The following is a 16,880-nucleotide window of genomic DNA, read 5'->3' on the forward strand; positions in this document are numbered from 1 at the left end:
GATGTACCATTTGAGATTCTGCCATGGCTTCTAGACCATGACTTGGCTGTAATGCCTGTGCCTGAGTTAAGCTCAGAGGAGGAAGGAGGAGATGACGATGAGAGTAATGATGATGGAAGTTCTGATGATGAAAATGATGGAGATGATGGAGATGAAGGAGGAGCTGGGATAGCTATGATTGAACAACATATTCCTACACCACCACAGTCACCCCCACAAACTCCACCATATCAAATTACTCACACACCACCTCAAACCTTAACCTTTAGCCAACCTGAAACATCAACCCACACATCACCAACCCCACAAACACCACCAACAAATAGCCCAATTCAAATTGAACCAATTATTTCTAGCCCACCTCATATACAATCACCACAACCATCCACCTTCCAAACTCACACCACAGAACAACCTGATTATGAACAATTCTTCACAACACCACCTACATCACCACACACTGAAACTGACCTTCTGACCCTAATGAAAGAAAATGCTGAGTTGAGAAGAAGGAACGAGGAAGTAACACAGGAGAATGTGATCCTGTTAGAGAAGTTGGTGCAGGAATACTTGAAAATTCAAGACCTGGAGCAGGAGGTTGAGAAGACCTCAGCTGCCCCAAAACAGGGGGAGAGTGAATCTATTCCAACTGTCTCAGGTGTAGAAGGTGAGAATGTAAATGCATTGAATATGATTATGAATGTGTATGGAGATGGAGAGGAGAGCAGTGAGGAGAGGAGAACTGAGGAAGATACTAATTCCTTAGCTACTGATGTACTTACTGATGTCACTGATCCACAAACTGACGAATTCATTGATGAAAATGCTGCTACTGAGGTACTTATATACTCTGAACCAGAAACTATCCAAGAAGAAAGTTCCAAGAGGGTAGAGCATGATTCAGAACTGGAAACCCTTGAAAAGGAAATTGATGACTTTCCTCCTGATAGTGAAGAAGACTTAAAGAAGAGGATGGAAAAGGGAAAGGCCAAAGTTACAGAAGAAGAGCCTCTTAAGGCATATCCTGAAAAGGATGTTTTATTCAGAGATTATGCTGCTGCTGCTGCCTTAAAAGAACAAGAAAGAATTATCAAAGAGTCAATGGAAAGGGAGAAAATAGCCCAATCCTTAACTCATGAAGAAATGGCAGAGCAGGAGATCTTGATCAATGAAGCCAACATAGCAAAAGAAATACTTAATGATGTGGCTGATCAAGAGGTGATAGAGGAGTTGATTAAGATGAATAGAGCTGAGGAAGTTGATAATTCCTTAGCTATGGTGGTTAGCATGTTTCAACCCCAAAGTCAAACAAATGAAACGGCTGAACCAGCCAACTTGAATACTGATGTCATGATTGAAAAAGAGATTGGTGAGTCCATTGCTTTAATGGCTGCCAAGAAATGGGCAGAGCAAGTAAAGGAAGATCTGAAGAAGAATCCCACTGACAGCTGGTCAGAAAGGGTAAATATGCCTAAGCCTCATGAAACACTTAACCAGAAGAGAGAAAGACTTTCAAAACTCCATGAAGAATTTACTGAAAAAGTCAACAGGTTTGCCAAAACCTATATGAGGAGAAAAAGGATTTATGAGCAGACTGAAAATGAAAAAGATGCTAAGAGGGGGAAGTGGGATGATTAGAATAACTATTTTGTTGAAACACCTGATGATGTAGCAAGTTTTATAAGGGCAATTCCTTTGCAGACTTTAAGGCCAGATGAACATGTGCAAGGAGTGCCAAATGTACCAATTCCTGAGAACCCACCCTCTGATGAATCACAGATTGATGCAATGAACGATCTATCTGAAGGTGAGGATGACTCTGAAAATTCTGATGATGATAATAATGATGATCTGGAGAATGATGAAAGGAAAGTTGGTGCAGCTACTAATGTTGTGTCCCCACAGGTGGAAATGACTGATGTGCATAGGGCAAACATTGAGCTGAGTATGTTGGAAGCCAAAAGGATTATGGAACAAAAGAGTAGAGATGCCAAGAAATACAGAGATTATCTAAGAAGGCACAACTACTCTGAAAAAGATTTGTCTCATTTTACTGTTGATCAACTCCAAGATCTCTATAACAGTGAAAGAGAAGAAGTGATTAAGAAAGCTGTAAGAGAAAATGAAGAACTTGAAAGATGGAGGAATTGAAGAAAAAATTTGGAGGCATGTGTGGTTATCTATTGGAAAGGGGTATGAAGCCTGAAATTGTAGAGAATTTATCCAGAGAATCAGTGGTGGACCAATATAACAGGCTGAAAAGAAAAGAAAAATCAAAAAGGGTCCAAGCTGAGAGCTCTAAGCAGGCTGAAGCAACTGATGAAACCCCAGCTAAGAAAAGAAGAATTCAGACTATTAGGGAGAAAGAAAAAGAACAAGTCAAATCTGTTGAAATCCCTATTCCTCAAGAAGATGAGAAACCTGAGCCTGAAGATGAACCCTTTCTGCCTTAGGAAAATGAAGAAATGATAAACATCCTGAGAAACATAATGATAAATAAGAGAGGAATGACTGAAGCAGACTTCAATGTCTTGGAGAAAGAGGATTTAAAGACTCTTTTCTACCTTCTAAAGGCTGAGTGGGAAAAAGATTTAAAAGTAGGAAAGAACCCAAGATACTACGCTGATGGTAGGTTTGTACCTGCTGGATTGGCAAGAACTCCTGGAATGGAAAAGATGTTAAGAGAACTTAAAGCAGCAGGACATGATGTTGTTGAATTAGCTAACCTTCCTACTGAGATGGTAGAAGCTGTTTATGTAAAAGTCTTCAACTTGGGACCTCAAAAGCCCAAGAAGACCATTCCTATTAGACCTCCAATTCACAGAAGATTTCCAAGAGATGGAAGAGGTCAAGGAGGATGAGGTGAATCAAGCAGTTCAGCATAACAAAGAACAAGACCACAATCTGATGTGGATCTACCAAGAGAACTGTACTATGATTCTGTCACTGATACCCTCAAGGTGATTATGAAGAGCAGATTATTAAGAGAGATTGTGGTTAGAAGTGACTTCCGTGAGTTTAATGAAGAACAGTTGAGAAGGATGGCCACTCTCCATTTGAATGACTACAGAAACAGGAACAGATCTGCAGGTAGACAAATGAATGATCTATCAAAGTACCTGTATGAAGAAGCTGATAAAGGATTCCAATTCTTAAAAGAAAAGAGGAGCTGGAGATTGATTCAGTCTCACAAATCAAGAAGGATTTCGAAGTTGAGAAGAATGGACTTAGCCGAGAGAGACTATCAAATGAATGTCCGAGATCAGAATCCATTATCCAACATGAATGCTTGCATAAGTATGAGAAGAAGGATGAGACACCCCAACTACACAGTACAGAAGAATGTCATAATTGTTGAGATTGAATACAAAGAGAATGCCGATCACTTCTTACTGAGAAACTCAGATGGAAAGATATTGGGATCATCAAGGAAGACTAAGATTTGACATATCTGCACAGTGAAGATCTCATGGATATAAGGGACTTGGCCTTACCAGAAAGTCACATTCATTACCAAGCCCTTAATATCTTCAAGATGAAAACTGCTTCAGAGCTAATCAACAGAAGACAAGCCGTTCATGATGCAAGAAGAAGATAAGATTAATAGAATAGGCTTTGTTTTGTAATGTCTTCGGACAACTTTCTGATTATGTAATTCTGTTTGTGTTATTTGAATATGCAATTTTGATTTTTGATTTGATGTGTATTTTTGCTGAGTGTAAGTAACCATAGAAATGTTTTGGGTCAGCTGAGGTGTTCCAATCTAGGGGGAGATTGTTGGGTCAAGAAATTGACCTAAGGGGGAGATTGTAGAGTCAAAGATTTGACCTCCTCTGAATCTTCTCAACCTCCTCTGAATTCGCTAAGTAATGGATCCGGGCACACCTTAGACATCCGAGCAAGCTTTTATTTGGCCGAGTACGATATTTTGCCTACCGGGCAAGGTTTACTTCAAGTAGTCTTCTTAAGTGGATATCTGAGCAGGGTTTGCAAATTAGTGCATTGCCGGGTAAGGTACACTAGTTTATGTAAATCCAGACAAGGTTCACTTTATCAAGCAAGTCTGTTCTTCAGAACCAAGTATTTTACTCTTTCGAGTAAGTTTGGTTGACCAAGTCCAAGAAGCCAAGTGATTGGAAGACCGGGCAAGGTATTCATTAATAAGTATGATCCAAGTATGCTTGATAATCTAAAGGGATATCTAATATCCGGCAAGATTCAGCTCGAGCAAGGAACAGTACTCCCGAGTACACTTTGCTAATAAGTTATTTTATAGCAAAGAGCTGAAATGGATCATTGAAGAACAAGGTTGCTCGTAAGGAGTTGTCAGGCAAAGTCTGGCAAAGTCAAGAAGACTGAAGTCTACTCGGTGAGTATTTTACTTGGTAAAATACTCTTCAATTAAAGTCTACCCGGAAAGTGATATCGAGCACACTTCTATGTTACCAAGTTATGAAGGATGGCCGAGTATAGTCGGAAAGACAAGATTGGTGCAAAGCCTACCCAGAAGACTTGTTTTACACTTAGTTTATTTTGAATATGTAATTTGAGTATGTATGATTGTATTTAGGGTTTCTAAAAGGAATGACAGCTGTCCTAGGTTGGCAGGCCTATAAATAGAATGTTTAGGGCACGCCGCCAACACACACGGAGAGAGAGCGAGAGAGAGATAAGCCTTTACACTTTTCGGATAAGAAAGAATATTTCTTAAAAGTGACGGCTGTCCTAGGATTCCTAGAAAACCCTAAATCGATTATCCACTTTGTATGATGAGTGTTATATAAATGAAAATCTTTTGAGTGAATCCTGTGTGTGCTTTCTACCTTTGATTATTCTTTGCAACCGTATGTTTGTTATTGATTCCGCCTTTAACAAACGGATATCTTTCTAAATATAGCAACCCGTCATTAACTCTCATGTCAACGCATTAATCTGTGTGAGTTATGACATGATTAATTAAGATCCAGCTGAAATCGAGGGACCTGACAATATTAGGTGAAGCTTGAGAGAGAGTTTCGACATCAATTCGTTAAATAACTCAAAACTTCTCAAAAACTTATATTAAAGTGAACAGTAGTTCACTATATATAGAAGGTGATCTAGTTTGCAAACATCCCCTAGCGAACCAGCATCTCCTTCGTTACATACATTATCATAGCGAAACACCCCCTGATTCGTTAACATCCCCTAACGAATCAGGAGGGAATACATTACTTGGCTAGTTCGCTAACATCCCCTAGCGAACTAGCCTTTAACTTAGCGAACTAGATATTAATAAACATTAATTATTACATTAATTAATAAACAATAACGTTAACGATAAATACAAAGACTCTAGACGCAAAACCGTGCACTAACAAGGTTGCGCTAGGACCTGTGGACGGCTGATTCTCATAAATGAGACATCCGAGGGTTGTGTCGGCATCATGGCAGGTGTAGGAGGAACCACCATTGATGTTGCAGCAGGACTTGGCATTGGAGATAACAATGTTTGAGGAATTAAGCCAAGCCTTTGTTTGGAAGTAATGGTCATCGTCAATCTAAGTGCCCGGGTGCTAGTAGTAAGCGACACCGCCGACCTTTGTTGTGCAGACGACCCAGGCACCTGTGGACCAATTTCCACACCTGAAATGTGCGGCACACGACATTTGGGATGTTGATCTTGCACTATCGCCTTGCCCTTTCATTTTCGTTGATCGTCTTGTTATTGATCTCAGTAACAATGTGATTCTATGACTCCACATATCTTGTTGACTTTGAAAACGGACGGATGACACTGAAGTGAAAAGGTACATCGGTAGTAATAGCATAATGGATCCTAGATCGGCGTAGGAATGTAATGACATCACCAAATATGTCCTGGTTAGCAAAATTGTCTTGCACAAAAGCACATATGTTGTAATTATTTTCAAATGGCAATAGAGGAACAGCAGAAGCTTGTTGTTGCTGTACAGGCTGTTGTTCTTGAACAACGTGTTGTGGATCATGAACGGGAACATCTTGTACAATCTCATTAGCTATTTCCAAGATAAATATACCTGATGGTTAGTAAAAACAAACATATTCTTAAACTATTTAAAATTTTAAAAATTTCAATTTTGAAAATTAAATTACAAGTGTCATTCGTTAGTTCATACGTTATGAAGAATGGTATCATTCATTATAGAGAATGACATGGTTCGTTATAATCCTTTTAGCAAATGAGTGACTAACGAATAACTAATCACGAATGAAACCAATTGAAGGTTCATTCATTGTTAAATCATACGAATGAACTGATTCGTTAGATCTAATCTATGAATGGATCAACGAATGGACCATAACCACGAATGAGTGTCCATTCGTTGTTTGTAACGAATAACCAAAACAATTATCAACCTTGACCCCAAATTCCATTAATAAGAACAACGGTCAACATGCAATCAGAAATTCAATTAACCCATGTATGACGCTAAATCAGTGTAATATTAACATCAATGAAATCGTATTATCATTGATATACAAACCCTAACAACCATGAAGGTTAAAATACATTATCAGTGTTATTTTTGTTCATTACTTAAAACCCAGTTAAAGATATGACTAACTAACCCCTCAAACATTGATAATAATCGACGAAAATCATTACGTTTTGATCGTTTATACCTTAGAATTAATACTAGATAAACGAAACAAAGTTTTATGAAGGTTGAGAAATCTTGAAAATTTTTGCAAGAGTTCTTTTCTATAAGTGTAGTAAACGAGGTGAATGAATGAGCCTATTCGTTCAGCCCCTATTCATTACAAGGGAAAAACCTTGCACACATTAACAGACAACGAATGGATCCATTCGTTAATCCAAAATTAACGAATGGCTCTTATTCGTTGGTTTATCTGTCAACCCCGTTAATGAATGAATGATAATTTAAATTCCATAACGAATCAACTCAGATTAGTTCTTCATTCGTTATCAATAATGATGACGAATGGCGTCATACGTTATATGTGTAGCGGAAGCGAATAATGATAACGAATGGACATATTCATTATCCAAGAATGAATGACCCACATTCGTTATCAGTATAGATAACGAATGAGTTCTATTCGTTATGAATCCTCATAGCCAATAGCAATAAAATAATCAATTCAAAATGTAAATTTTCATTTTAAATTTCAAGGATTAAAAAATGCATCGAAACCCGTGTCCCGATGAACGTTACCTTAAGGACCTTACCACTCGTTGTAAGATACCATACCTTAACGTGCTTTTAGTTAAAAAAACATAAGTTAAAACCAAATAATTTAATTCAATTAAATAAAGAACTAAATAAAATTAGGAAAATCTTTTCGGCATTTTCTTTTTCAAATATGTACCCTGTAGGTCGAAATTTGAAAAAAAAGCAGAAAAACGAAAAATAGAAAAAACACAATATTTTTGCATTTTTTATATTTTCGAATTAAAAAGCATATAAAACACAACCAAATTTGAAAGCAGTACATATTTTTGTGAGTGAAGCAGAGAATCATATTGACAAAATTGCCCTTTCATCACAGTTTTAATTTCAGTGCTATTATGAATGGTGTTAAGTCGGTCATTGATATTGATGTCGACTTAAATATATAACAAAGCTTCTAGTATTTTTGTGATATGATTTAACTTTCAGTTAAGGCACTGAATATCATAAACTATCAGCCTCTAATCTCGGTTCAGGCTTAGTTTGACTTTTACCATATCACCCCAATTTGATTTAAACCATTATGCAAATGATCCAAATAATGATTTTATAGATTTATAAACTAACCAATCTTAGTTCATAATCCCCAATAAAAGATATACCCCCATTATCAAGCGATACACCAAGCTTCTTTTACTGTGAATGAGTATGCACGAGTTCATATGTAGGCTTACGTACAATGTATCCCCTGGGATCCGTTTTTTACTGGTATTAAGAAGCACGCAAGGTAAGAACAATGTATGACTAACAACGGATTTTGATGAAGTCAGTAATGAATTTTGTACGATGTACAGTAGTGATCAAGTTTAATGACTCTGGGTTTGCTCTAAAAGCTTTTGAAATATTCATGTTTATGAATACCCAGATAATTAAGCCACATAAAGACTCACAGTGTCCAGAAACCGGATGCATCCCATCAATATAGGAATTAAGGCTATAAAGCCATACACCATTGAAGCGTTAACCATAAACTATACGCATTTTAATTTTAATTTTTGTTTTTGGTGATCAGACAAACATAAGGCTTGAGTATGATAGGCTATTACATTTCTGCCTTCATTACCGAGACTTTTGGAATAGACTAACACCTCTTTCAATTTAGTAGTTCTTTATGTTTATATCACATACTTTCCCTTAACAGCTTGTTCAAGACCTATGAATGCACCAATGCAATTAATCACTCAGCCTTTTAAACTTATGTCTTTCTGGATATGGGACTAGATGATCAATGTACTATCATTTTCTCTTTTTGCTTCAAAACTCATTTTTGAGGAGCATTTATATTCAGTCGCCCCAGTCACTTTCAGTATATAGCTAAATGGCTACCCTATAAATTTACAAGTCGATATCAGGACCAAACATGCAAACATGTTCCACAAACTTAAATAACTGACATAATTTTCAGCGAAATAATTAAAGAAAAACACACAACAATCGCCCAGTTACTTTCCATTTTCAGGTAAATGGCTATCTTGAATATCTACAGGTAAATATCAAGACCAAACATATACAAGTATATGTCCTTTATATTTGAACAACTAGCATAATTTTAAGCGAAAGAGTGTAAAAATGTTTTTGAGATTTTTGAAATATTTGAATGTTTTTGGTTTTTATCTATACATACTGAAATCACAATATTTTTGTCTTTTCAATTTTAAATGTTTTTGGATTTTCTCTATACAAGCAGAAACCAAAATATTTTTGTATTTTTTCATTTTCTCCCCCAAACCCAAAATCATAAAATAATCAAACCAAAAAAAAAATGATAATTATCCGATCTTAAGGATATCGGCAAGTGTTTTCAATCCGTTTAAACCAAGCAAAAAGTTAGAGCGTGTTTTGTCAAAAGCTTTGGTAAACAGATCAGCTTTCTGAAAATCCATGTGCACCTTTTCAAAATCAATTATTTTTTTTAAAACAATCACGGATAAAATGATATCAAATTTCAATATGCCTTGTCTTAGAGTGGTGCACGGGGTTATTGGTGATACTAATAGCAACAGAGTTATCAATAAAGATGGGAGTAGTAAAAACTTCAAACCGTAATCCAGCAAGCGTTGCTAGATCCAAAGAACCTGTGAACAACAACTCGAGGCTGTCACATACTCTGCTTCTGCTTTTGTAGTGGAGACCGTTGTCTGCTTCTTACACTGCCAGGAAACAAGCCGGCTTCCTAGAAATTGACAATCCGCTGTAGTAGATTTGAAATTGATCTTGCATCCTTCATAATCAAAATCAGAAAACGCAGTGAGTTCAAAGCTATCATCCTTGGGATACCATAACCCAGGATTACCCCTCAGATAGGGAAGTATACGTTTAACACCGCCATATAACTCACTTGGGGACTTGATTCATACATGGCACACAAATAAACAGATAAGATGATATCAGGAAGAGAAGTAGTTAAATACATTAAAAAACCAATCATTGCTTGGTAAAGGGTTGGATCCACAGTATCCTCCAATTCGTCCAGTGACAAATTGTGCACCACGGGAAGAGGCGTTGAAGGGATTTTTCCGAAAGTTATCTTGAATCGTCTCAAGACATCGTTCACATATTTTGTCTGATGAATAAAGATTCCAGCGTCAGACTGATGAACCTGAAACCCTAAGAAGAAATGGATCTCTCCGATTGAGCTCATTTCAAATTTTGTCTACATCTACTTCTCAAACTTCTTACACAGCTTGTCGTGTGTAGAGCCAAATATGATGTCATCGACATATATTTGAACGAGGAGCAAATCATCACAAACATTCGTATAAAAGAGAGTATAGTCCACAGTTCCTTGTTTGAAGCCATTATCGGTAAGATGGTCAGCAAGTGTGCCATACCAAGCTCTCGGGGCTTGGTGTAGAACATAAAGAGCCTTGTTCAATCGACACACACGGTTTGGATAATATGGATCTTCAATCCAGGAGGCTGCAACACAAACACCTTATCATGAAGTTTCCCATTGAGTAACGCACTCTTGAGGTCCATTTGATAAACTTTTATAATCTTGAAAGCTTCATAGGCCAAAAATATTCGTATGGCCTCCAATCGAGAAACTTGAGCATATACTTATGTGTAGCCAATGCCTTCTAGCTGATGCAACCCTTGGACAACCAAACGTGCTTTATTTCTGACAATGACCCCATGATCATCTTTCTTGCATTTAAATATCTATTTTTTAGAATAGGCTTTCTAACTCTAACAAGCTTGTCAATGAGATCCCAATCTCATGACTGTTAAATTAGTAAGATTTTCTTCAGCATCATGAGAAGATTCACCAATCTCATGACTTTCAGGAAATGGAGCTGAAGAAGAATCAACAAAATGACCATCATTTGATGAAATAGAGATGACATTAGACGTATCATGAAGATCATCCTATGGAACATCATCATATTGGAAACTAAAGGCCTTGGTGTTTTCAATTGATCTTCTAGGTAAGCACGCACCATGTCTTTATCAGGTTGATCAACTATTGCAGTAAATGAATTAAATAAACTATCGTTGACAATCGACATGGTACCACTCTTCAACACAACCCGAAGTAAAACTGAACAATCGTTTCTTGGGTGATGCATAACCCAAGATATAACTTTCAATAGCTTTTTCTTCGAATTTTCCCGCATTTTTCTTCAACATAGTACAAGGACCCATGAGTATAGGTGTCCAATCTTTTGAACAAGAATAGGTGTCCAATCTTTTGAACTCCTAAGTATAGGGATCTTTGTGATTAGATTTTGAACAAGAATAGGTGTCCAATCTTTTGAACTCCTAAATAAAACCCATGAGTATCTTGAATAGTCACTAGTGACAAGTAGACAATACCAATCTCCAGCAATACTCACACGATTCACAGGATCAAATAATTCCATATGAAGTGGTAAGAGAAGAGTGTCAATTGAATCTACTAACTTAGATGGATGTGAATTCTTTTTTTTTGCCCTTTTTGCATGCAACACAGTGATCAGTTAGCCTAAAGTGTTTTAGGGAAACCCCATTAACCAAATCATTTGCCATAAGATAATTCATCTTTCTAACATGAATATGACCCATACGCCTGTGCAATAGAATCGAGTCTTTCTCAGTTGCATTTTAGACAAAACACGTTTCAACAGAAGTGGCTACCTTAGAAGTCATGCTAAGAACATAAATATCATTTGATCTAGGAGATCTCATATAAACCATGTCTTCTGGAATGACATATCCTGGTTTAAGTATTATGCACTCCTTGTCAGTAAATACAATGGTATACTTTTTATCACAAATTTGAGACACACTCAACAGATTGTGATCCACTTTATCAAAATAATTAACTTTCTCAAATGTAATACTACTATTTGAAACATCTCCTTCTTTTGTAATCATTCCCAAGAGTTACCCGCAAAAGCTACATACTCTCCTTGAATATTCTTGACATTTGTTAAAAGGTTCATGTAGCCGGTAATATGACGAGAGCATCCACTCTCCATAATCCAGTTTTCACCAGATATTGGGAAGACCTACCAAGGATCTAGCCGCGTCTATACATCGATTATACAATATGAACAATAATACTTTAAATACGGTTTATTGATAAATAATGGATAAATTACATAATAAGTTACGGAGAGGATAACTTATGGATCTCACTTATTCTATGTGTGTGATCTCACTTAATTATGAGCATGGAACCACCTATTTATAGGCCACATGCTCCATTCGTTAAGTTAACTCTAATTCGTTATGCCTTCATAACGAATTAGACTCCATTCGTCAACATACCATGGCGAATGATAATAACTTAACGAACTAGCCTAGATCACTAACGAATGGACCTCATTCGCTATACAAACCATAGCGAATGGGCCATTTACAATAAATATTCAATCTAGACTATCTATAAGTTATTCGATCGCTACGGACAACAATTTCGTGCACTAACAGATATAGTCTTGGATAAACTCTTCACATAGAGGTAAAATGATTAGTTCAAAAAGGCAACCCTGCCTCAGTCTTGGGCACCTCTTTAAATGCAGTTTAGTTACTTGTAAATAAGTCACAGGCCTTTTCGACTTTCGTCTCAACTATAAAGCTTGAACTACATTTGAAAACACATTTGTGTTCAAATTCTTTGCTAGGATTCACATTTGAAAACATGATGTGAGTCTCATCATCACAAGACATGGGTCTTTTTAGAATTTCTTTAATCAAAGGAACGGGTTTGGCTTGTTCCTTGATGAAAGGATGAATATTCTATGATTTCTTCATTCCACAGTTTCTTACAACAAGACCACGTTCACCACATAAAAAGCAAGTTCTCATGTCAACAAACGTACGTTGTGGTTTAACAGGAATTGTTTCAACTGAAGGTTGATGAGATATACCAGAAACATGCATTTTGTTAAAGTATTCAAATGTAACAGATTTCTTTTGATGAAAAAATAAAGATTTGAACAATCAGAAAAACTTTGTAACGTGTCAGTTCTAGTTGAATTAACAAATTCAACTTTCTTCATAGAATTTAATAATTGTTTTGCTTTAATCAATGGATCTGTTGTATTTGATACTTTTGATTTAGCAAAAAATCCTCAAGGTCTTGCACTTTTGAAGTTTCATTGTTAAAGACACTATCAATCAACTCAGCTTTAATTAAATTAAGAGGAATGCCTTTTTTAGTGAGTACCTTGATAAGACCTTTTAAGTTAAACAAAGACCAGTGTTTTCATTAAAAGAAGTTGGATTAATGAAATACATCAAATCCTCATCAGAAATCTTTGGCTTAACTGATTTCTTTGTTTTAGCCTTTGAAGGTTTTGGCAAATTCACTTTAGATGTACTTGAACCATACACAGCTTCCACAAACTCATCAGGTTCACATGAAATGTTATTTGAACGTGGAATATTCTGATTTTTGTGTACAATTTCAGGGTCAACTACATCCTCAATAATTACAGTCTCAAAAAAAACATTGTTACTTTGAATGTGATGTTCTTGAGTTGAATTTTGAATAGTGACTTTTTCTTGTTTAGGTTTCACCTCTTGAATGACAGGTTCAGAAACGATTTGTAGAACCTTCTTGTTTACTAGTTACTTCAATTATTTAATTCAACAAAAACGATGAGTTTCTAAATTTTCATCCAGGTTGCTATTCAACTCTAGAACTTCATTTTAAAGTTCGATTATTTTAGATCAATGCTAGAGAATTTCTTCAAAATTTTTATCATTAATTGTCATTTTCGGCGGAAGTTCTGCTTTCAAATCATGATTACTTATCGACAAGCCCTCAATCTTTTCTCTAGCTTTCATTTGTGACTCTAATGATTATCTATATGTATCCTTGATTGAAGTGAGTTCTTTCATTAGTGAATCATTATGAGCATTAATTAAATAAATTTTAGATTTAACTGTTTCACAATTAGAACGGAACACATTGTTTGATAATTTAGAATCAGAAGAAGAACTGATCTCGTCAAACTTAGCCATGCAAGCAAAAGTAGTCGGTAACATTTGGCTAGGAATATGATAATCTGATTCAGTGTCAACTTCACTTTCAGAAATCAACCATATTTCACTTGCATCTTGAAAATCTTCAATGTGCTCAAACATTGCTAGATTAGCTTGACCTCCATTCCCCAAAATTCGTTGGTTTCAATCTATACCATCAGCTGTCAGTAAAGCTTGAGACCCAACAGCCTTTATAAAATCTCCCCCTAAGGTTTCTCTTTCATCTCAGTAAAAGACTTTCCCGAACTACTTTCTTGAGAATGAGGACCATTGAATTCCTTTTTTGGCTTATCACATTCCTGAGCAAAATGACCAAAATCTTGGTAGTTGTAACATTTGACTTTTATTTTGTCAAAAACGATCCGTTTGTTCAATGATGGTAACTCATTACCAGTTCGTTGCATGAAATTTTTCAACATTCATATGAACATAGTCATATTCCATTTGATATCCATTAGCTCCAGATCATCAGGATCAATCTGAACATAATCTTCATCAGTTAGCTTATTTGTAGCAATCTTCCTACCCATCATATTTTCATAAGACATCATAAATGCACAAAGAAAAGCAAAATTTTGTTCAGCTTCATTCATGTTTATAGTGGGTGGCGAAGTGAAAACATTTGAAGTCGGTCTACTAGGTATATCATTGATCCTAGAAGCCATGAAACATACATTTGGATCACTGTATGAAGGTGATCCTCTTGTGCAGTTTGAGTAAGAAATGCATTAACTGGAGCGACCGTATTACTCAAAGGCAAACAACCTCTATACAATGTCGGGTCTTAAGTTTCTTTTGAAGACTTTTGAAATTTTAAATCATACTCTCTATCTTCATTCTTTGCATAAACTCTATTGCAGTAAGATCATCATTTTTAAGGAAACTATTTTCTTTAAGAACCATGAGAAATGTTGAATAGGAGTTTGGAAGAGCATTCTTCACAGTGTTAATTTTATCAGACTCACTTGGTTCCATTTTTAACTTATTCATATCAGCATTAAGATGATTGAATCTTGTGAGCATTTCTTCCACAGTCTCTCCATTCAATAAGTTAAAGTTTCAAAATTAAAACTTTAACATCACCTTTTTAGTTTCCTCAGTATTACCCATACTTCTCATTATGATATGTTGAAACAAAGAGGAACAGATGCCACAGTTAAAGTGGAATATGCCTTAGTTTTAATCTCTAGAGCTTGGTTTTCTTCATGAGAGTATTGAGAGAAAGCTTTTGGTTTAAATCTCGTAGTTTCACTACCAAGAATAGGAACAGTGTATTGATCATCAAGACAAAGTGAACAGTCAGGGTGTACAGGACCTTAGATGTGCTCTGAAACATGGTTCCCATATAGCAAAATCACTAAATATCATCAAACGAGGACATTTCGAATGAGATCCAGTTTCATCATCAAGAAGTAACATTTGATGTATCAACACATTCTGAGAAGCCAGTGCATAAGAACCAGCCATCTTAATGGTTTATACTTAACAAAATTCAAACTTAAGGAGTTACAATGAAAATTCAGTAACTAATGTGTCTGGTCCTTTGATTTCAGCTGGATCTTACTTAATCATGTCATAACTCACACAAATAGATGTGTCGACAAGAGAGTTAATGACGGGTTGCTATATTTAGAAAGACGACCGTTTGTTAAAGGCGGAATCAATAACATACATACGGTTGCAAAATCAGTATTCAAAGGTAACCAATAAGAACAAGATTCACTCAAAAAGATTTCCATTTATATAATATCAATCATACAAAGTGGATAATCGATTTAGGGTTTCTTGAAGGTTTTTCCGTACTAAGACAGCCGTCACACACACAATATTCTATTCTTAATAAATGTGTCTGTTTGCCTTGTCCGTCTGTTTTCTCTCTCTGGCGGCGTGTCCTAAAACATTTAATTTATAGGCCTGTCACCCTAGGACAGCTGTCATTCCTTCTAGAAACCCCAAACGTACATACATATTTAAATTACATAATCAGAAAATAGTCTAACTGTAAAACAAGTCTTCCGGGTAGGCTTTGCATCAAACTTCACATTCCGAGTACGCTGTGTACTTTGCCATCCTTCAGGACTTGGTAAGATAGAAGTGTGCTCGGAATCAGTTTCCGGGTAGACTTAACTTGAAGGGTATTTTACCAAGTAAAATACTCACCGGGTAGACTTCAGTCTTCTTGACTTTGCCAGACTTTGCCCGACAAACCCTTACAAGCAACCTTGTTCTTCAATGGTCCATTTCAACTCCTTGCTATAAAATAAATTATTAGCAAAGTGTACTCGGGATTACTGTTCCTTGCTTGAGTTGAACCTTTCCCGATGTTACTTAGTGATATTCCATTTCAATCATCAAGCTTGTTCGAACCACTATTATTAATGGATACTTTGCCTGGTCTTCCAATCACTTGGCTTCATGAGCTTGGTTAGCCAAAAGCTTACTCGGGAGTGAACTTTACTTGGCTTTGAAGAAAAGACTTGCTTGACAAAGTGAACCTTGCCCTGATTTATATAAACTAGTGAACCTTGCCCGGCAATGCACTAATTTGCAAACCCTGTGTCACACCCCGACTAGGTAGTTGCGGAAGCATAATACGGGAATGTAACAGATAACACTGGTATCAACCACATTGTTTATAAAGAAATTCAACAGCTAAATTACATCATATTACATTGGTAGGTACTATGTTTACAAACTAAGTGAAAAACACGTAACCGGTTTACGAGTTTCTTATTCAGTATTATATTAGCGTCTATTCACAGCTATTCAACTTTCCTTCTAACACCAAGCATGTAAGCAAATCATTCCACTTTTGCTTTACCTGAAAAGCATGTTAAAACGGGTCAACTACGTCTAGTTGGTGAGTTTCAAGTTTCACGAGTATCAATGAAATCAGTACACGAGTTCGTAAAGTTTACAGTGTGTATGTATATCTGTATGTGTATGATGTATTATACTAAGCCACAAGTGAAACCGAAACGAGCTAAAACACATGGCCTCCACTGCCCATGCACTCTCGTTGGCATTTAACAGCCATTTTGCCCCAAGTATGTACTATGTCTAACACCACATAGCAGTATGTAAAAATATAATGACAATGTGCAACTGGGTTTTCATATGTTCCGGCATACCCCTCCGGCTCTGTCAGTTGGGTTTGTCAAACCGATAGTACTATCCACACGTCACCGGCAC

The sequence above is a fragment of the Bidens hawaiensis genome, unplaced genomic scaffold (genome assembly GCF_021521415.1).
Source record: "Bidens hawaiensis isolate Kalapana, Puna unplaced genomic scaffold, B.hawaiensis_p1.1 tig00003544_1, whole genome shotgun sequence".
NCBI lineage: Eukaryota > Viridiplantae > Streptophyta > Magnoliopsida > Asterales > Asteraceae > Bidens > Bidens hawaiensis.